Source organism: Euprymna scolopes, chromosome 46, assembly GCF_053919585.1.
Source record: "Euprymna scolopes isolate OS-2025 chromosome 46, ASM5391958v1, whole genome shotgun sequence".
Lineage (NCBI taxonomy): Eukaryota > Metazoa > Mollusca > Cephalopoda > Sepiida > Sepiolidae > Euprymna > Euprymna scolopes.
Genome location: NC_136527.1, coordinates 1,160,017 through 1,184,146, shown reverse-complemented (window position 1 = coordinate 1,184,146; position 24,130 = coordinate 1,160,017).

Here is a 24,130-nt window from a genome sequence, read left to right as displayed (position 1 = left end):
CTACCTATACCTACATCCCCTTTTATTTGGACTTAGAAATTTTCAATTGAATACACTCTGAGATGCCTTGGTCTATAGGATTCTCATCTACCTATACCTTCATCCCCTCTTGTTTGGACTTAGAATTTTTCAATTGAATACACGTTGACTTGCCTTGGTCTATAGGATCCTCATCTACCTATACCCACATCCCCTCTTGTTTGGACTTAGAAATTTTCAATTGAATACACGTTGACTTGCCTTGGTCTATTGGATTCTCATCTACCTATACCTACATCCCCTCTTGTTTGGACTTAGAAATTTTCAATTGAATACACGTTGACTTGCATTGGTCTATAGGATTCTCATCTACCTATACCTACATCCCCTCTTGTTTGGACTTAGAAATTTTCAATTGAATACACGTTGACTTGGCTTTGTCTATAGGATTCTCATCTACCTATACCTACATCCCCTTTTGTTTGGACTTAGAAATTTTCAATTGAATACACGTTGACTTGGCTTTGTCTATAGGATTCTCCTCTACCTATACCTTCATCCCCTCTTGTTTGGACTTAGAAATTTTCAATTGAATACACGTTGACTTGCCTTGGTCTATAGGATTCTCATCTACCTATATCTACATCCCCTTTTGTTTGGACTTAGAAATTTTCAAGTGAATACACGTTGACTTGCCTTGGTCTATAGGATTCTCATCTACCTATACCCACATCCCCTCTTGTTTGGACTTAGAAATTTTACATTGAATACATGTTGACTTGCATTGGTCTATAGGATTCTCATCTACCTATATCTACATCCCCTCTTGTTTGGACTTAGAAATTTTCAATTGAATACACGTTGACTTGCCTTGGTCTATAGGATTCTCATCTACCTATACCCACATCCCCTCTTGTTTGGACTTAGAAATTTTACATTGAATACATGTTGACTTGCATTGGTCTATAGGATTCTCATCTACCTATATCTACATCCCCTCTTGTTTGGACTTAGAAATTTTACATTGAATACACGTTGACTTGCCTTGGTCTATAGGATTGTCATCAACCTATACCCACATCCCCTCTTGTTTGGACTTAGAAATTTTCAATTGAATACACGTTGACTTGCCTTGGTCTATAGGATTGTCATCAACCTATACCTACATCCCCTCTTGTTTGGACTTAGAAATTTTCAATTGAATACACGTTGACTTGCCTTGGTCTATAGGATTCTCATCTACCTATACCAACATCCCCTCTTGTTTGGACTTAGAAATTTTACATTGAATACACGTTGACTTGCCTTGGTCTATAGGATTCTCATCTACCTATACCTACATCCCCTTTTATTTGGACTTAGAAATTTTCAATTGAATACACTCTGAGATGCCTTGGTCTATAGGATTCTCATCTACCTATACCTTCATCCCCTCTTGTTTGGACTTAGAATTTTTCAATTGAATACACGTTGACTTGCCTTGGTCTATAGGATCCTCATCTACCTATACCCACATCCCCTCTTGTTTGGACTTAGAAATTTTCAATTGAATACACGTTGACTTGCCTTGGTCTATTGGATTCTCATCTACCTATACCTACATCCCCTCTTGTTTGGACTTAGAAATTTTCAATTGAATACACGTTGACTTGCCTTGGTCTATAGGATTGTCATCTACCTATACCTTCATCCCCTCTTGTTTGGACTTAAAAATTTTCAATTGAATACACGTTGACTTGCCTTGGTCTATAGGATTCTCCTCTACCTATACCTTCATCCCCTCTTGTTTGGACTTAGAAATTTTCAATTGAATACACGTTGACTTGCCTTGGTCTATAGGATTCTCATCTACCTATACCCACATCCCCTCTTGTTTGGACTTAGAAATTTTACATTGAATACATGTTGACTTGCATTGGTCTATAGGATTCTCATCTACCTATATCTACATCCCCTCTTGTTTGGACTTAGAAATTTTACATTGAATACACGTTGACTTGCCTTGGTCTATAGGATTGTCATCAACCTATACCTACATCCCCTTTTATTTGGACTTAGAAATTTTCAAGTGAATACACGTTGACTTGCCTTGGTCTATAGGATTCTCATCTACCTATACCTACATCCCCTTTTATTTGGACTTAGAAATTTTCAATTGAATACACTCTGAGATGCCTTGGTCTATAGGATTCTCATCTACCTATACCTTCATCCCCTCTTGTTTGGACTTAGAATTTTTCAATTGAATACACGTTGACTTGCCTTGGTCTATAGGATCCTCATCTACCTATACCCACATTCCCTCTTGTTTGGACTTAGAAATTTTCAATTGAATACACGTTGACTTGCCTTGGTCTATTGGATTCTCATCTACCTATACCTACATCCCCTCTTGTTTGGACTTAGAAATTTTCAATTGAATACACGTTGACTTGCATTGGTCTATAGGATTCTCATCTACCTATACCTACATCCCCTCTTGTTTGGACTTAGAAATTTTCAATTGAATACACGTTGACTTGCCTTGGTCTATAGGATTCTCATCTACCTATACCCCCACCCCCTCTTGTTTGGACTTAGAATTTTTCAATTGAATACACGTTGACTTGCCTTGGTCTATAGGATTCTCATCTACCTATACCTACATCCCCTTTTATTTGGACTTAGAAATTTTCAATTGAATACACTCTGAGATGCCTTGGTCTATAGGATTCTCATCTACCTATACCTTCATCCCCTCTTGTTTGGACTTAGAATTTTTCAATTGAATACACGTTGACTTGCCTTGGTCTATAGGATCCTCATCTACCTATACCCACATTCCCTCTTGTTTGGACTTAGAAATTTTCAATTGAATACACGTTGACTTGCCTTGGTCTATTGGATTCTCATCTACCTATACCTACATCCCCTCTTGTTTGGACTTAGAAATTTTCAATTGAATACACGTTGACTTGCATTGGTCTATAGGATTCTCATCTACCTATACCTACATCCCCTCTTGTTTGGACTTAGAAATTTTCAATTGAATACACGTTGACTTGCCTTGGTCTATAGGATTCTCATCTACCTATACCCACATCCCCTCTTGTTTGGACTTAGAAATTTTCAATTGAATACACGTTGACTTGCCTTGGTCTATAGGATTCTCATCTACCTATACCTACATCCCCTTTTATTTGGACTTAGAAATTTTCAATTGAATACAGTCTGATATGACTTGTTCTATAGGATTCTCATCTACCTATACCTTCATCCCCTCTTGTTTGGACTTAGAAATTTTCAATTGAATACACGTTGACTTGCCTTGGTCTATAGGATTCTCATCTACCTATATCTACATCCCCTTTTGTTTGGACTTAGAAATTTTCAAGTGAATACACGTTGACTTGCCTTGGTCTATAGGATTCTCATCTACCTATACCCACATCCCCTCTTGTTTGGACTTAGAAATTTTACATTGAATACATGTTGACTTGCATTGGTCTATAGGATTCTCATCTACCTATATCTACATCCCCTCTTGTTTGGACTTAGAAATTTTCAATTGAATACACGTTGACTTGCCTTGGTCTATAGGATTCTCATCTACCTATACCCACATCCCCTCTTGTTTGGACTTAGAAATTTTACATTGAATACATGTTGACTTGCATTGGTCTATAGGATTCTCATCTACCTATATCTACATCCCCTCTTGTTTGGACTTAGAAATTTTACATTGAATACACGTTGTCTTACCTTGGTCTATAGGATTGTCATCAACCTATACCCACATCCCCTCTTGTTTGGACTTAGAAATTTTCAATTGAATACACGTTGACTTGCCTTGGTCTATAGGATTGTCATCAACCTATACCTACATCCCCTCTTGTTTGGACTTAGAAATTTTCAATTGAATACACGTTGACTTGCCTTGGTCTATAGGATTCTCATCTACCTATACCAACATCCCCTCTTGTTTGGACTTAGAAATTTTACATTGAATACACGTTGACTTGCCTTGGTCTATAGGATTCTCATCTACCTATACCTACATCCCCTTTTATTTGGACTTAGAAATTTTCAATTGAATACACTCTGAGATGCCTTGGTCTATAGGATTCTCATCTACCTATACCTTCATCCCCTCTTGTTTGGACTTAGAATTTTTCAATTGAATACACGTTGACTTGCCTTGGTCTATAGGATCCTCATCTACCTATACCCACATCCCCTCTTGTTTGGACTTAGAAATTTTCAATTGAATACACGTTGACTTGCCTTGGTCTATTGGATTCTCATCTACCTATACCTACATCCCCTCTTGTTTGGACTTAGAAATTTTCAATTGAATACACGTTGACTTGCATTGGTCTATAGGATTCTCATCTACCTATACCTACATCCCCTCTTGTTTGGACTTAGAAATTTTCAATTGAATACACGTTGACTTGGCTTTGTCTATAGGATTCTCATCTACCTATACCTACATCCCCTTTTGTTTGGACTTAGAAATTTTCAAGTGAATACACGTTGACTTGCCTTGGTCTATAGGATTCTCCTCTACCTATACCTTCATCCCCTCTTGTTTGGACTTAGAAATTTTCAATTGAATACACGTTGACTTGCCTTGGTCTATAGGATTGTCATCTACCTATACCTTCATCCCCTCTTGTTTGGACTTAAAAATTTTCAATTGAATACACGTTGACTTGCCTTGGTCTATAGGATTCTCCTCTACCTATACCTTCATCCCCTCTTGTTTGGACTTAGAAATTTTCAATTGAATACACGTTGACTTGCCTTGGTCTATAGGATTCTCATCTACCTATACCTTCATCCCCTCTTGTTTGGACTTAGAAATTTTCAATTGAATACACGTTGACTTGCATTGGTCTATAGGATTCTCATCTACCTATACCTACGTCCCCTCTTGTTTGGACTTAGAAATTTTCAATTGAATACACGTTGACTTGGCTTTGTCTATAGGATTCTCATCTACCTATACCTACGTCCCCTCTTGTTTGGACTTAGAAATTTTCAATTGAATACACGTTGACTTGGCTTTGTCTATAGGATTCTCATCTACCTATACCTACATCCCCTCTTGTTTGGACTTAGAAATTTTCAATTGAATACACGTTGACTTGGCTTTGTCTATAGGATTCTCATCTACCTATACCTACGTCCCCTCTTGTTTGGACTTAGAAATTTTCAATTGAATACACGTTGACTTGCCTTGGTCTATAGGATTCGCATCTACCTATACCTTCATCCCCTTTTGTTTGGACTTAGAATTTTTTTTTTTTACTACACGCCCCCATGATCATTAAAGATCATTCACATCTCATAATCCGGTGTCCAGATCGGTGCATTGCGTTCTCTTTGCGGTCTCTGCATCGGCACCGGTTCATCTTCATCACTCACTGGCTCAGTACCACCATCCTCATCACCAAAATGGACCACACGCCTTAAATCTAAAACATGTCGTGGCATTCCATTGACACTTAAGTTGTTGGGGGATTGCACTCCTGTTGTCACTCCTCTCCCCCACTGCGCTGTGCATCGGGCATTAGGCGGTTTCACCCAAACTTCTCCTATTCTCATAATCTTCACAAATAATGCTATTTACATAAAACTTCCATACCTACTAACTCTAACCCTAACAAATAATACTGTTTACATAAAGCTTCCATACCTACTAAATCTAACACTAAAAATTATGCTGTTTACATAAAACTTCCATACCTACTAACTCTAACAAATAAAGATATTTATATAAAGCTTCCATACCTATTAACTCTAATCCTTATCCTAACAGATAATGTTGTTTACATAAACTTCCATACCTACTAACTCTAACCCTAATCCTAACAAATAAAGCAATTCACAAAAAACTTCCATACCTACTAACTCTAACCCTAACAAATAATGCTATTTACATAAAACTTCCATATCTACTAACTCTAACCCTAACCCCAACAAATAAAGCTATTTATACAAAACTTACATACCTACTAACTCTAACCCTAAAAAAAATAATGCAATTTCCGTAAAACTTCCATACCTACTAATGCAAACCCTAATCCTAACCAATAATGCTATTAAAAAAAACTTCCATCCCTACTAACTCTAACCCTAACAAAAAAAGCTCTTTACATAAATCTTCCATACCTACTAACTCTAACCCTAATCCTAACAAATAATGCTATTTACATAAATCTTCCATACCTACTAACTCTAACCCTTATCCTAACAAATAATGCTAATTACATAAATCTTCCATACCTACTAACTCTAACCCTAATCCTAACAAATAATGCTATTTACATAAATCTTCCATACCTACTAACTCTAACCCTAATCCTAACAAATAATGCTATTTACATAAATCTTCCATACCTACTAACTCTAACCCTTATCCTAACAAATAATGCTATTTACATAAATCTTCCATACCTACTAACTCTAACCCTTATCCTAACAAATAATGCTATTTACATAAATCTTCCATACCTACTAACTCTAACCCTTATCCTAACAAATAATGCTATTTACATAAATCTTCCATACCTACTAACTCTAACCCTTATCCTAACAAATAATGCTATTTACATAAATCTTCCATACCTACTAACTCTAACCCTAATCCTAACAAATAATGCTATTTACATAAATCTTCCATACCTACTAACTCTAACCCTAATCCTAACAAATAATGCTATTTACATAAATCTTCCATACCTACTAACTCTAACCCTAATCCTAACAAATAATGCTATTTACATAAATCTTCCATACCTACTAACTCTAACCCTTATCCTAACAAATAATGCTATTTACATAAATCTTCCATACCTACTAACTCTAACCCTAATCCTAACAAATAATGCTATTTACATAAATCTTCCATACCTACTAACTCTAACCCTAATCCTAACAAATAATGCTATTTACATAAATCTTCCATACGTACTAACTCTAACCCTTATCCTAACAAATAATGCTATTTACATAAATCTTCCATACCTACTAACTCTAACCCTTATCCTAACAAATAATGCTATTTACATAAATCTTCCATACCTACTAACTCTAACCCTTATCCTAACAAATAATGCTATTTACATAAATCTTCCATACCTACTAACTCTAACCCTAATCCTAACAAATAATGCTATTTACATAAATCTTCCATACCTACTAACTCTAACCCTTATCCTAACAAATAATGCTATTTACATAAATCTTCCATACCTACTAACTCTAACCCTAATCCTAACAAATAATGCTAGTTACATAAATCTTCCATACCTACTAACTCTAACCCTAATCCTAACAAATAATGCTATTTACATAAATCTTCCATACCTACTAACTCTAACCCTAATCCTAACAAATAATGCTAGTTACATAAATCTTCCATACCTTCTCACTCTAACCCTAATCCTAACAAATAATGCTATTTACATAAATCTTCCATACCTACTAACTCTAACCCTTATCCTAACAAATAATGCTAGTTACATAAATCTTCCATACCTACTAACTCTAACCCTAATCCTAACAAATAATGCTAGTTACATAAATCTTCCATACCTACTAACTCTAACCCTAATCCTAACAAATAATGCTATTTACATAAATCTTCCATACCTACTAACTCTAACCCTAATCCTAACAAATAATGCTAGTTACATAAATCTTCCATACCTTCTCACTCTAACCCTAATCCTAACAAATAATGCTATTTACATAAATCTTCCATACCTACTAACTCTAACCCTTATCCTAACAAATAATGCTATTTACATAAATCTTCCATACCTACTAACTCTAACCCTTATCCTAACAAATAATGCTATTTACATAAATCTTCCATACCTACTAACTCTAACCCTAATCCTAACAAATAATGCTATTTACATAAATCTTCCATACCTACTAACTCTAACCCTTATCCTAACAAATAATGCTATTTACATAAATCTTCCATACCTACTAACTCTAACCCTAATCCTAACAAATAATGCTATTTACATAAATCTTCCATACCTACTAACTCTAACCCTTATCCTAACAAATAATGCTATTTACATAAATCTTCCATACCTACTAACTCTAACCCTAATCCTAACAAATAATGCTATTTACATAAATCTTCCATACCTACTAACTCTAACCCTTATCCTAACAAATAATGCTATTTACATAAATCTTCCATACCTACTAACTCTAACCCTAATCCTAACAAATAATGCTATTTACATAAATCTTCCATACCTACTAACTCTAACCCTTATCCTAACAAATAATGCTATTTACATAAATCTTCCATACCTACTAACTCTAACCCTAATCCTAACAAATAATGCTAGTTACATAAATCTTCCATACCTACTAACTCTAACCCTAATCCTAACAAATAATGCTATTTACATAAATCTTCCATACCTACTAACTCTAACCCTAATCCTAACAAATAATGCTAGTTACATAAATCTTCCATACCTTCTCACTCTAACCCTAATCCTAACAAATAATGCTATTTACATAAATCTTCCATACCTACTAACTCTAACCCTTATCCTAACAAATAATGCTAGTTACATAAATCTTCCATACCTACTAACTCTAACCCTAATCCTAACAAATAATGCTAGTTACATAAATCTTCCATACCTACTAACTCTAACCCTAATCCTAACAAATAATGCTATTTACATAAATCTTCCATACCTACTAACTCTAACCCTAATCCTAACAAATAATGCTAGTTACATAAATCTTCCATACCTTCTCACTCTAACCCTAATCCTAACAAATAATGCTATTTACATAAATCTTCCATACCTACTAACTCTAACCCTTATCCTAACAAATAATGCTATTTACATAAATCTTCCATACCTACTAACTCTAACCCTTATCCTAACAAATAATGCTATTTACATAAATCTTCCATACCTACTAACTCTAACCCTAATCCTAACAAATAATGCTATTTACATAAATCTTCCATACCTACTAACTCTAACCCTTATCCTAACAAATAATGCTATTTACATAAATCTTCCATACCTACTAACTCTAACCCTAATCCTAACAAATAATGCTATTTACATAAATCTTCCATACCTACTAACTCTAACCCTTATCCTAACAAATAATGCTATTTACATAAATCTTCCATACCTACTAACTCTAACCCTAATCCTAACAAATAATGCTATTTACATAAATCTTCCATACCTACTAACTCTAACCCTTATCCTAACAAATAATGCTATTTACATAAATCTTCCATACCTACTAACTCTAACCCTAATCCTAACAAATAATGCTATTTACATAAATCTTCCATACCTACTAACTCTAAACCTAATCCTAACAAATAATGCTATTTACATAAATCTTCCATACCTACTAACTCTAACCCTTATCCTAACAAATAATGCTATTTACATAAATCTTCCATACCTACTAACTCTAACCCTAATCCTAACAAATAATGCTATTTACATAAATCTTCCATACCTACTAACTCTAACCCTAATCCTAACAAATAATGCTATTTACATAAAACTTCCATACCTTCTCACTCTAACCCTAATCCTAACAGATAATGCTATTTACATAAAACGTCCATACCTACTAACTCTAACCCTTACCCTAACAAATAAAGCTATTCACATAAAACTTCCATACCTACTAACCTTATCCAAACTCTAACAGATAATGCTATTTACATAAAGCTGCCATACCTACTAAATCGAACCCTAACAAATAATGCTATTTACATAAAACTTCCATACCTACTAACTCTAACCCTAATCCTAACAAATAATGCTGTTTACATAAAGCTTCCATACCTATTAACTCTACCCTTACAATAATGCTGTTTACATAAAACTTCCATACCTACTAACTCTAACCCTAATCCTAACAAATAATGCTGTTTACATAAAGCTTCCATACCTATTAACTCTACCCTAACAATAATGCTGTTTACATAAAACTTCCATACCTACTAACTCTTACCCTAATTCTAACAAATAATGCAATTTACATAAAACTCCCATACTACTAACTCTAACCCTAACAAATAATGCTATTTACATAAAACTTCCATACCTACTAACTCTAACCCTAACAGATAATGCTATTTACATAAAACTTCTATACCTACTAACTCTAACCCTAATCCTAACAAATAATGCTATTTACATAAAACTTCCATACCTACTAAATCTAACCCTTACAAACAATGCTGTTTACATAAAACTTCCATACCTACTAACTCTAACCCTAATCCTAACAGATAATGCTATTTACATAAAACTTCTATACCTACTAACTCTAACCCTAATCCTAACAAATAATGCTATTTACATAAATCTTCCATACCTACTAACTCTAACCCTAATTCTAGCAGATAATGCTATTTACATAAAACTTTCATACCTACTAACTCTAACCCTAACAAATAATGCTGTTTACATAAAACTTCCATACCTACTTACTCTAACCCTAATCTTAACAAATAATGCTATTTACATAAAACTTCCATACCTACTAACTCTAACCCTAACAAATAATGCTATTTACATAAAACTTCCATACCTACTAACTCTAACCCTAATCCTAACAGATAATGCTATTTACATAAAGCTTCCATACCTACTAACTCTAACCCTAACAAATAATGCTATTTACATAAAACTTCCATACCTACTAATTCGAACCCTAACAAACAGCTCATATAAAAAAATTCTAACAATAATTTCCTTTTTTTTTCTTTTTTTTTATTTATTTATTTTTTTATTTTTTATTTTTTTTAAACATAAGTAAAATGGGACCGTGCACACACATATACATTTTTCGTTTAACGAACGGTCCGTAGAATGCGCTGCGTTCAATATTTTAGCCGGTGCTTATTTGGTAAGGGGGGGGGTCACTCATGTACGTCCGCCTTTTCAACTATTGCTTGCAATATCTGCTCGGTTTCAGGTGCAACTTTTGAACCAATTCCTTGCGAGTTTTGTTAAAGAAAAAACGGCGGAGGAAGAAAACCAAACGGCAAAAAGGAAAGAATTGAAAACGCCCGTAAGTTTTTTTTTGTTTTTTTTTTTTTACTATTTTTATTTATTTTTTCATTATTAGTATTATTATTAGTAGTAGTATTTTATTATTTTTTATTTTTATTAATATTATTATTATTATTATTATTATTTTACTATTTTATTCATTTTATTTTTTATTTTTTTTATTATTTTCATTTTTATTATTATTTTATCATCATTATTATTGTTTTTATTTATTATTATTTTTATTTTATTTTTCATTTTATTATTTTTAATTTTATTTTATTTCTTATTATTTTTCATTATTTTATTATTATTATTTCGTTATTATCATTAATAATTTTATTATGATGATAATTTTTATTTTTAATATATTTTTATCTTATCATTACTATTATTATTTTTGCAAGTCAAAGTAAAACAAAGCATTATTTTTTTTTTTTTTTTTTTTTTTATTCTTATTTTTATATTATTTTTATTTTTATTACTATTATTATTTTATGTTTATTAATAGTAGTAATAGTATTACTATTATTAATTTATTTTATTATTTTTTATTTTTTATTATTGTTATTATTAATGTGATTATTATTTTGTTATTTTTATTATTATTTTTATTATTATTTTTTCATTATTTTTTATTATTATTATTAATGTGATTATTATTTATTATTATTTAGTTATTTTCATTATTTTTATTATTATTATTATTATTATTTATATAATTATTCTTATTTTTATTATTTTTATTATTATTATTATTATTATTATTTATATAATTATTCTTATTTTTATTATTATTATTATAATTATTATTATTATTATTATTATTTATATAATTATTCTTATTTTTATTATTTTTATCATTATTATTATTATTATTATTTATATAATTATTCTTATTTTTATTATTATTATTATTATTATTATTATCATTATTATTATTATTATTATTAATATTTTTATTATTATTATTATTATTTATATAATTATTCTTATTTTTATTATTATTATTATTATTATTATTATTATTATCATTATTATTATTATTATCATTATTATTATTATTATTATTATTATTATTTATATAATTATTCTTATTTTTTTTATTATTATTATTATTATTATCATTATTATTATTATTATCATTATTATTATTATTATTATTATTATTATTATTATTTATATAATTATTCTTATTTTTATTATTATTATTATTATTATCATTATTATCATTATTATTATTATTATTATTATTATTTATATAATTATTCTTATTTTTTTATTATTATTATTATTATTATCATTATTATTATTATTATCATTATTATTATTATTATGATTATTATTATTATTATTTATATAATTATTCTTATTTTTATTATTATTATTATTATTATCATTATTATTTTTATTATCATTATTATTATTATTATCATTATTATTATTATTATTGTTATTATTATTATTATTATTATTATTTATATAATTATTCTTATTTTTATTATTATTATTATTATTATTATTATCATTATTATTATTATTATCATTATTATTATTATTATTATTATTATTATTATTATTATTATTATTTATATAATTATTCTTATTTTTATTATTATTATTATTATTATTATTATTATCATTATTATCATTATTATTATTATTATTATAATTATTATTATTATTATTATTTATATAATTATTCTTATTTTTATTATTATTATTATTATTATTATCATTATTATTATTATTATCATTATTATTATTATTATTATTATTATTATTATTATTATTTATATAATTATTCTTATTTTTATTATTATTATTATTATTATTATCATTATTATTTTTATTATCATTATTATTATTATTATCATTATTATTATTATTATTATTATTATTATTTATATAATTATTCTTATTTTTATTATTATTATTATTATTATTATTATTATTATCATTATTATTATTATTATTATTATTATTATTTATATAATTATTCTTATTTTTATTATTATTATTATTATTATTATCATTATTATTATTATTATCATTATTATTATTATTATTATTATTATTTATATAATTATTCTTATTTTTATTATTATTATTATTATTATTTATTACTCCCACACTTGTGGTATTTCCTGAAGTCTTAGTGACAACAAGTCTCCCCAGATTTCTAGTACTTACCATCTCTTTTGATAACCTTTGCAAGTGAATTTGCATTATCGCAACAACGGCTTACCATTGATTTCTCATTGGTGGCTACCATTGGTCTTCACTAGAATTTGGGGTGATATCATTTTATAGGGATATTACATGCCTGAAAAGGAGTCAAAATTTGAACAGATAAAACAAATGTTTACAAGAAAAAGGAGTTGTTCTTTTCGGATCCATTTTACTAATTTCTATATTCAATCCAATCGATATTTCATTTTGGAAGAGACGCTTTTAGTTATGCACCGGTGTTAGATGTCTGTGTGCCTTTTAACTTGCTGAAACTGATTGAGTTTTTTTGTTTTTTTTTTGGGTTTTTTTTACACAGTGATCACCACTTATCAAGGCCCGGAAGCCACTCAGGGATAAGGGTTATTGCAAGTACATTACGTTAGTGAGGAGATTTGCTGAAATGTTTACTTAAGGGGGCGGTTCATTAGGAATTTGTTAACATTGGACTTGAAGACATCCAAGTTGTAGTCCGGAGGGAAGCAGGCAGACGGAACAGAGTTCCACAGGCGTGCAGTTCTAAGAAAGAAGCTTTGTTCATGGAATCTGCGTTTTGATTTAGGCACAGATATAGAGTGGGGGAAATTTTTCACAGTGGATTCAGCTAGACGGGTGTTTTTTGTGAAAGATTGGCGAGGGGGGACCAGAGATTGGAGTTCAGACGAGCATCTGCCATGGAAATAACGATAAAACAAGGACAGGCTCGCAACGTCTCTTCTGTGGGAGAGAGGTTGCAGGGTAGAGAAAAGGGCATCCCCCACTAATCCACGAAGTCTATTTTGTACTCTGTCAAGGCAGGATAGGCTGTCTTTAGCAGCTCCTGCCCAGATATGGCAGCAGTATTCCATCCTTGGACGTACTTGGCTTTTATATAGATAGAGAATTGCATCCATAGTGAGATATCTTCTGGAGCGGTAGAAGGCTCCCACCATCTTTCCAGCGACCTTGGCAACAGACTTGATGTACGTGTTCCATTTCAGATCAGGAGTAAAGGTCAAACCCAGAAGCTTGTCAAAACACGGGGCCTCACCCAGACGAGAGCCATCCATCACAATTGATGCCAGATGGGGATCAGAGCGTTGATGATGATGATGTAAGGATAGCAGTTTGGTTTTGGAGTTGTTATTTTTAGGAGAAAAGTTGTTTGTCTGCTGCTCTGTCTGTTATGTGCAAGAAAATGTCTAGGAGTAAACACAATATATATATTTTTTTAAACTAAAAGAAGTTAAAGAAAAAAATAAAATAAATTATTGAACCAATAAACAGTGTAAACAAATATTTACAAGAAAAAGAAACGCATGTTATACGGTGTAATTTTTTTTTTTTTTAATTTTCACCCCAAACAAGGCACAGTGCCACTTTGAAGCAGGGGGCTACTATCAGGGACTTAATTAGCGGGGTCATTATGAAGGGAGATGAGTAGAAAGATGTTTGTTCACATTACACTTGAACTTCTGCATATCAGTGCAGTTGGGAAAGCAGAATCCCGGAAGAGAGTTCCAAAGACCCGCAGTTCTGGGGAAGAAACTATTGGAGTAAAAGGCTTTCTTGCACCTAGGGATCTCTACTGTAAAGGGATGAGACTTAGTAGCTTGTCGGGTTTGTCGGGGGTAGTTACGTCGGGGAGGTACAAGTGTTTGCAGTTCGTCAGAGCATTCACCATTAAAGTATTTGTAAAACAGGCAGAGGGATGCAACATCTCGTCGATGGGACAGAGGCTGAAGCCTAGATGACAGTTCAGGACCTATCAGGTTGGCGACTGTATATCTGCTGGACACTCGGCTAGCAGTTGAAGTGCAGTCGCATCTCTCTCACCTGTGTTGGAATTACTAGCGCTATAACAACCACCTTTGAAAATATCCCGTCTGGGATTAATAACGTTTTTGCTTTGGGTCTTGATATACCTGGATGTCCTACATGGAATTCCTTGATCATTCTTTTCTGTAATGTCACAGGAATTTCGACCCTGTCGCTATATAACAGGACATAAATTTCTTCATCAAGTTCGTTATTGTTGACCCTTTCTTGCGTATAATAAATTCGTCCACCTCTGCCTTACTCTTAATCTCATCAAGCGTTACTAGAAGTTCTCTTATTGTGTCACATAACGTATTTTTACTTCAACTTCCGCTTGAATGGCTGCTATTACCATATCCTCCAATGGTTCTGTCTGCTTAGGTATTAACCTCGATAACCAATCTGCATGACCAAATGTTTTAGATGGTACATACTCCATTTGAAAATTGTAATTCAGAAGTATGGTACCCCATCTTTGGAGTCTATTCGCCGTATGTTGTGGTAGTCTCTTTTTCGATCCGAAAATTGTTAATAATGGTTTGTGGTCTGTTTGTAACAGAAATTGCCTACCGCGCAGGAAACAATGAAATTTCTTTACCGCGAATATAATGCTTAGCGCCTCTTTTTCAATTTGTGAGTAGTTCTTTTCGGCTGGCAAAAGTGATCGAGATGAATGTGCTATGGGTTTCACTTTTCCATCATCCATTTAATGTAAAATGCATGCTCCTATGCCATAGGAGCTGGCACCGCTTGCAACTATAATTTCACGCTTAGGATTATAATGTGCCAGAAACAAGTCAGACGTTAAAGTCTCTTTAATTTCCCGAAATGCTTCTTCACACTCTTGCGTCCAGACCCATTTTTGGGCTTTCCTTAACTGTTCATTTAAAGGCGACCTTAATTTATGCATATTTGGCACAAATACATTGTAGTAATTTGCCAAACCTAAGAAACTTTGTAAAGACGCAATATTTTCTGGAGCAGGCATATTCTTTATTGCACTCGATCTATCTGGATCCGGCCTTCTTCCATGTTTATCGATGATTTGCCCCAAGAATTTTATTTTCTCCATGAAAAATGTACATTTTTCCTGTTTTACTTTAAATCCATAATCCTGGATCCTTTTAAATACTTGGTTTACATGAGCTTTGTGTTGTTCTTTGCTAGCGCTTTTCGTTAACACATCGTCCAGGTACCCTACTGTGAAATCCAACCCATTTTACATAATGTCCATAATTTGCTGAAGAATTGCAGGGGCGACTTTGACCCCAAAAGGAAGTCTGTTAAACTTGTACAATCCCTTATGGGTATTAATACATAGCAGCTTTGAACACTCCTCATCGACTGGAACTTGTAAGTACGCGTCACTGATGTCGATTTTAGAAAAATATTTCCCTCCAATCAGTTTCGCAAATATCTCTTCAGGTCTCGGAAGAGGATAATGGTGATCTTGTAATGCCTTGGTCGCGAAGTCAGCGCAAAGCCGAATCTCCTTACTCTTCTTTTTGATGTAAACCGTTGGTGCAGCCCACTCACTGTGATCAATTTTTCCGATGACACCCATGTTTTCGAGTCTTTCTAATTCACCATCTATCTGTTCGATAGCGGCGTATGAAACATTTCTTTTCTTTCTGTACACTAGCTGTTCATTTACTTTAACGTCAAATTTTGCTACCGCTTTTGTACACCTTTCCAAACCGCCTGAAAATACGTCTGGGAAATTTTCTTTTAACTCCCTCTTAAGTTTTTCTGCCTCCACATTCGAATCCTCAACCTTTTGGCAAAATGAGCTTAAAGGCAGATCCCATAATCTAAACTTTTCGAACAGACATCACTTCAGTAAACATTGAAATTGTGTTTGAGTCAAAATTAGCATTGCAACAACGATCACAAATATTACGACATTTGACAACTAGGATCACAAATATTACGACATTTGACAACTAGGATCACAAATATTAAGACATTTGACAACTAGGATCACAAATATTAAGACATTTGACAACTAGGATCACAAATATTAAGACATTTGACAACTAGGATCACAAATATTACGTCACTTGACAACTAGGATCACAAATATTAAGACATTTGACAACTAGGATCACAAATATTAAGACATTTGACAACTAGGATCACAAATATTAAGACATTTGACAACTAGGATCACAAATATTAAGACATTTGACAACTAGGATCACAAATATTAAGACATTTGACAACTAGGATCACAAATATTAAGACATTTGACAACTAGGATCACAAATATTAAGACACTTGACAACTAGGATCACAAATATTAAGACACTTGACAACTAGGATCACAAATATTAAGACATTTGACAACTAGGATCACAAATATTAAGACATTTGACAACTAGGATCACAAATATTAAGACATTTGACAACTAGGATCACAAATATTAAGACACTTGACAACTAGGATCACAAATATTAAGACATTTGACAACTAGGATCACAAATATTAAGACATTTGACAACTAGGATCACAAATATTAAGACATTTGACAACTAGGATCACAAATATTAAGACATTTGACAACTAGGATCACAAATATTAAGACATTTGACAACTAGGATCACAAATATTAAGACATTTGACAACTAGGATCACAAATATTAAGACACTTGACAACTAGGATCACAAATATTAAGACACTTGACAACTAGGATCACAAATATTAAGACATTTGACAACTAGGATCACAAATATTAAGACATTTGACAACTAGGATCACAAATATTAAGACATTTGACAACTAGGATCACAAATATTAAGACACTTGACAACTAGGATCACAAATATTAAGACATTTGACAACTAGGATCACAAATATTAAGACATTTGACAACTAGGATCACAAATATTAAGACACTTGACAACTAGGATCACAAATATTAAGACATTTGACAACTAGGATCACAAATATTAAGACATTTGACAACTAGGATCACAAATATTAAGACACTTGACAACTAGGATCACAAATATTAAGACATTTGACAACTAGGATCACAAATATTAAGACATTTGACAACTAGGATCACAAATATTAAGACATTTGACAACTAGGATCACAAATATTAAGACATTTGACAACTAGGATCACAAATATTAAGACATTTGACAACTAGGATCACAAATATTAAGACATTTGACAACTAGGATCACAAATATTAAGACATTTGACAACTAGGATCACAAATATTAAGACATTTGACAACTAGGATCACAAATATTAAGACATTTGACAACTAGGATCACAAATATTAAGACATTTGACAACTAGGATCACAAATATTAAGACACTTGACAACTAGGATCACAAATATTAAGACACTTGACAACTAGGATCACAAATATTAAGACATTTGACAACTAGGATCACAAATATTAAGACATTTGACAACTAGGATCACAAATATTAAGACACTTGACAACTAGGATCACAAATATTAAGACATTTGACAACTAGGATCACAAATATTAAGACATTTGACAACTAGGATCACAAATATTAAGACACTTGACAACTAGGATCACAAATATTAAGACATTTGACAACTAGGATCACAAATATTAAGACATTTGACAACTAGGATCACAAATATTAAGACATTTCACAACTAGGATCACAAATATTAAGACATTTGACAACTAGGATCACAAATATTAAGACACTTGACAACTAGGATCACAAATATTAAGACATTTGACAACTAGGATCACAAATATTAAGACATTTGACAACTAGGATCACAAATATTAAGACATTTGACAACTAGGATCACAAATATTAAGACATTTGACAACTAGGATCACAAATATTAAGACATTTGACAACTAGGATCACAAATATTAAGACATTTGACAACTAGGATCACAAATATTAAGACATTTGACAACTAGGATCACAAATATTAAGACATTTGACAACTAGGATCACAAATATTAAGACATTTGACAACTAGGATCACAAATATTAAGACACTTGACAACTAGGATCACAAATATTAAGACACTTGACAACTAGGATCACAAATATTAAGACATTTGACAACTAGGATCACAAATATTAAGACATTTGACAACTAGGATCACAAATATTAAGACACTTGACAACTAGGATCACAAATATTAAGACATTTGACAACTAGGATCACAAATATTAAGACATTTGACAACTAGGATCACAAATATTAAGACACTTGACAACTAGGATCACAAATATTAAGACATTTGACAACTAGGATCACAAATATTAAGACATTTGACAACTAGGATCACAAATATTAAGACATTTGACAACTAGGATCACAAATATTAAGACATTTGACAACTAGGATCACAAATATTAAGACATTTGACAACTAGGATCACAAATATTAAGACATTTGACAACTAGGATCACAAATATTAAGACACTTGACAACTAGGATCACAAATATTAAGACACTTGACAACTAGGATCACAAATATTAAGACATTTGACAACTAGGATCACAAATATTAAGACATTTGACAACTAGGATCACAAATATTAAGACATTTGACAACTAGGATCACAAATATTAAGACACTTGACAACTAGGATCACAAATATTAAGACATTTGACAACTAGGATCACAAATATTAAGACATTTGACAACTAGGATCACAAATATTAAGACATTTGACAACTAGGATCACAAATATTAAGACATTTGACAACTAGGATCACAAATATTAAGACATTTGACAACTAGGATCACAAATATTAAGACATTTGACAACTAGGATCACAAATATTAAGACACTTGACAACTAGGATCACAAATATTAAGACACTTGACAACTAGGATCACAAATATTAAGACATTTGACAACTAGGATCACAAATATTAAGACATTTGACAACTAGGATCACAAATATTAAGACATTTGACAACTAGGATCACAAATATTAAGAGATTTGACAACTAGGATCACAAATATTACGACACTTGACAACTAGGATCACAAATATTAAGACACTTGACAACTAGGATCACAAATATTACGACACTTGACAACTAGGATCACAAATATTACGACACTTGACAACTAGGATCACAAATATTACAACATTTGGCAATTAGGTATGATATGTTTCGCACAAGAGACAAAAAACTAGGATCACAAATATTAAGACATTTGAGAACATGAGAAAAAAAAATGGACATTTATGTTTTGTCTTGAATGGTTTAGTTTCTCAGTTTGTTTTGCTTTAGTGAATTGAGTAGTACAACCACACACAGTACATACCATGTTCACTTCAAGGTTGATTCATTGTCTTTCTTTAACGGCATATTAACCATTTTCGTATTATTTAATAGCAAATCTATTACTTTTGGAAAAAAAAAATTAATGCTTCAAGTTCTTTATAACTCTAAATATTTATTGTGTTAAAAAAAAAAAACTCGAACGGTAATAGAGGAAAAGAATGTGAAAAAAAAAAGAAAAAAAAAAGATAAACAGTGAGGTGGAATCGAACTCGAAAACTGAGGGTAGTTAGACTTCCTCACTAACCATTAAGCCAAAGAGGATAGTGGCTGACTTTAGGATGAAAGAATGAATGTTTTTGGCCAATTTTCCGATATTTGTCATCCCAGATCTTGTCAGGATCCGTTGCCTCTGTCGAAAGTTTTTGTGAGAAATACAAACATACATACACACATACATGCATACATTTAAACAGACAGGTGAGATTTATATAATAGATTACATAAAATACATGTTAAGATATTCCTTATTTTAGGTTATGCTTCTAAATAATTCCATGATGATATTTCAATTCTAATGCATCGACTAATTTGTATAATTTCATATTTTATGACATTTTTCCAGGAAATTGGCACAACAAAATCTGTCAATCTGAAACCGGCTACTGAGGAGTTTGAAAAGCCACTCAATCTGACACGCCAACAGGTAAATTATACAAGTGATGATTTATTCAATTCTTACACCGAAGCATCTGTAATATGTCATGAATAATTCTTATATATAAAAAAGAAGTTTTGGAAGGCAGGTTGGCATACATACATACAGACATACATACATGCATGCATACATACACATATACATACATACATACATACATACATGCATTTAAACAGTGAGATTTATTTTATAAACTAGTGGGGGGGGCCGGCGTTGCCTGGGTGTTTGGAGATGTAAAAAAAAGAAGTGTTGGTAGGCAGGTAGGCATACATACATGATGATGATTGCAACGTCTTGTCAGACGAGTTCCATTCCCTCAGACACTTAAAGTCCATGAGCGCAAAAATGACTTCCATCGCCACAGGATCATTTTTATAGACAAATGCTTGAGGGAGTATCTATACACAGATGATGTTACAGAGTCTTAACTTTGTGTGACAGCTAAGTCTCTCTCTCTCTCTCTGTTCAAAATGTTGAGATCCAGCAACAAGCAAGAGCAAGATAGCCAGCAACAAGTTAAACTGCAGACCAGCTTAATGCGGGTACTGGTCTTCTGCTTTATGCTTTTTTAAATCAATATACCAGATAGAGCAAATAAATCAAAATTTAGTAATTTAAATTTTATGACGTGAAATGGTTCAATTTCAAATCTAGAGTTTTTATTATATGCAAGACAAAGAATACATTTCAATAACCCCTTAACCTATAAGTTTTCGATGTCTACCCATCTCTTCAGAGGAGAAAATATTAGCAAATTATAATGGTTTATACCTAATTTGCTAAATGCAATAAACATAGAAAATCATAATTAAAAGTTTTAAAAATTTTTAAATCATAGAGTAAGGGAAATTATATATTGGTTCAAAATGAAAAGGGTATTGAATATCGTGTCCAAATTGTATGGTGAATTCCGAAGTGAAAGTCTTTGGTAGCAGTGAGGTAAAGGAGTCCAATCCGTATTTTGAATCTTCTACGGCAAAAGGTAAGAATCCGAAGCGTAATTTCTTGGTGTCTTCTTTATATAAGTTCGCTGAAGCTGTTTTTTATAATAAACATATAATTTTATTTAATATTTATTTAATATTTTTTTAATTATAATATGTTATAATATATGAGTTTCGCCCAGATTCAAGAAGCTGTAATGAATGAGATTGGCCGTAGACCACCAAAACAGTCACCGTAACCATTTTTTAGTGCAATTTCGGCTCCGAGAAGTGTTGTGTAGCTTCTTCGGCATCCAACCACTAAGCCAAACGTCACGCATCACAATACGCTCATTTTTATTGTGCAGAAAGAGCATAGAAGACACTTCAAAATAACCATTTTTTTTTATTATCATTCAATTCATGCAGTAGCCATTTATCCCACATTTTTTACTTTAATTCTGAACGTAAAAACGAAAATAAAGTTAATCTCAGAAAGGGCAACATTTCTCGCAGCCAAGCAATAAACTCTAATACAATTGTAGATCAGTTGAAATTTAAAAAAATTTTTTTTTTTTATTACATTTTCAGTAGGCATTCAGAGTATGAAATGAAGACACAAAATAAATGAATAATGGAATACAAGAAAAATTTGGGGGATAGAAGGGACTCTTTATGCCAGGGCATTTCGAAGCCTAATGCTTCTCATCAGAAGAGTAAGGTTCATTAGGGACGAAAGAGATTAAGAGGAATATATCATACTATATATAACAAGCTTCTCCTTATTTATTTAGAATTCAATAATCCTTGAGTGGCCTCTTGGCCTTGATAATGAGTTGATACCTATGAAAAAAAAAGAAAAAAAAGAAAAAGTCCAATGTGAACAAGTTCTAATTGAATCGTCCCCCTAAGTAATCCAAGTTACAAAATTCCCACTGTTTACTATGCTAAAATCACAATGACTAATGTATACCTATTAACCTTTATCCTCGAGTGGCCCCTGGGCCTTGATAAGTGGTGACACCCTTGTAAAAAAAAAAAAAAAAAAAAAAGAAGCTTTCCACAACATTCTATAATTCCTCTTAATCTCTTTCGTCCCTAATGAAACTTACGCTAGACGCCGCATCTTCCCCATGCTACCTAGCACCTTCTTTACTCTTCTGATGAGAAGCACTAGGCTTTGAAATGCCCTGGCATAAAGAGTCCCTTCTATCCCCCAAATTTTTCTTGTATTCCATTATTCAATAAATGATCCATCCTATATCTACCAATATATAGTTTTGTGTCTTCATTTCATACTCTTGTTGTCCTACTATATATATATATATATATATATATATATATATATATATATTAAGTAATGTGATTTATAATTTAAAAGTTTTAAAATTTTTAAAATTTAAAAATCAAAATTTAATTAAATTAAAAATCAGTTTCATAAGAAGGAACAACAACAAAGTCAATTATCTGTACGATCGTTTCGGAAATCCGTGCTTTTTATTTGTGGTATACATGAAGTCACGTAGAATAATTATACATAGTTTTTTTGGTAAGCACGGTCTCCTCATCAGCAAATTTAGGAGGATTTCTATTGAATTGAAAAGACACCAAAAATAAACCTAGCATTAAAAGTAAGGCAGATGAATCTGAAAAATTGAAGTAAAAGGTTTGGATATAAAATTTATAAGAAAATTAATAAGGAAATTGGTATAGGTTAGAGATAGAAATGAGTAGAAAAAATATATATATTTTTGAATTTACATAATAAATTTGATTTAAAAATATATATATATATAATTACCTTTTGGTTTTCATTTTTTTGAAATCAGGAACTGTATTTAAAGTAGTCATTTAGATGTTTGCTATAGCTTTTTATTTTATTGAATGATGAATTTTAAAAGGGCGACGCTCGTGCAGTAAATTGTTTCCGTTAGCGTATTTTGATTTAGAGACGCCACAGTTAATATCTATAGAGAGAGAGCTTTTTAAAAAAAAAAAAAAAAAAAAAAAAAAAAAAAACTCTTTTAAATTATAAATCACATTACTTAATATTGAATTAGCTCTAGGACATTTAACTATCGAGCTTATTATATATCTAAATTACAACGAGCATTTCCTGTATTTTAATTAAACTAGTAATTTCACTGTTACA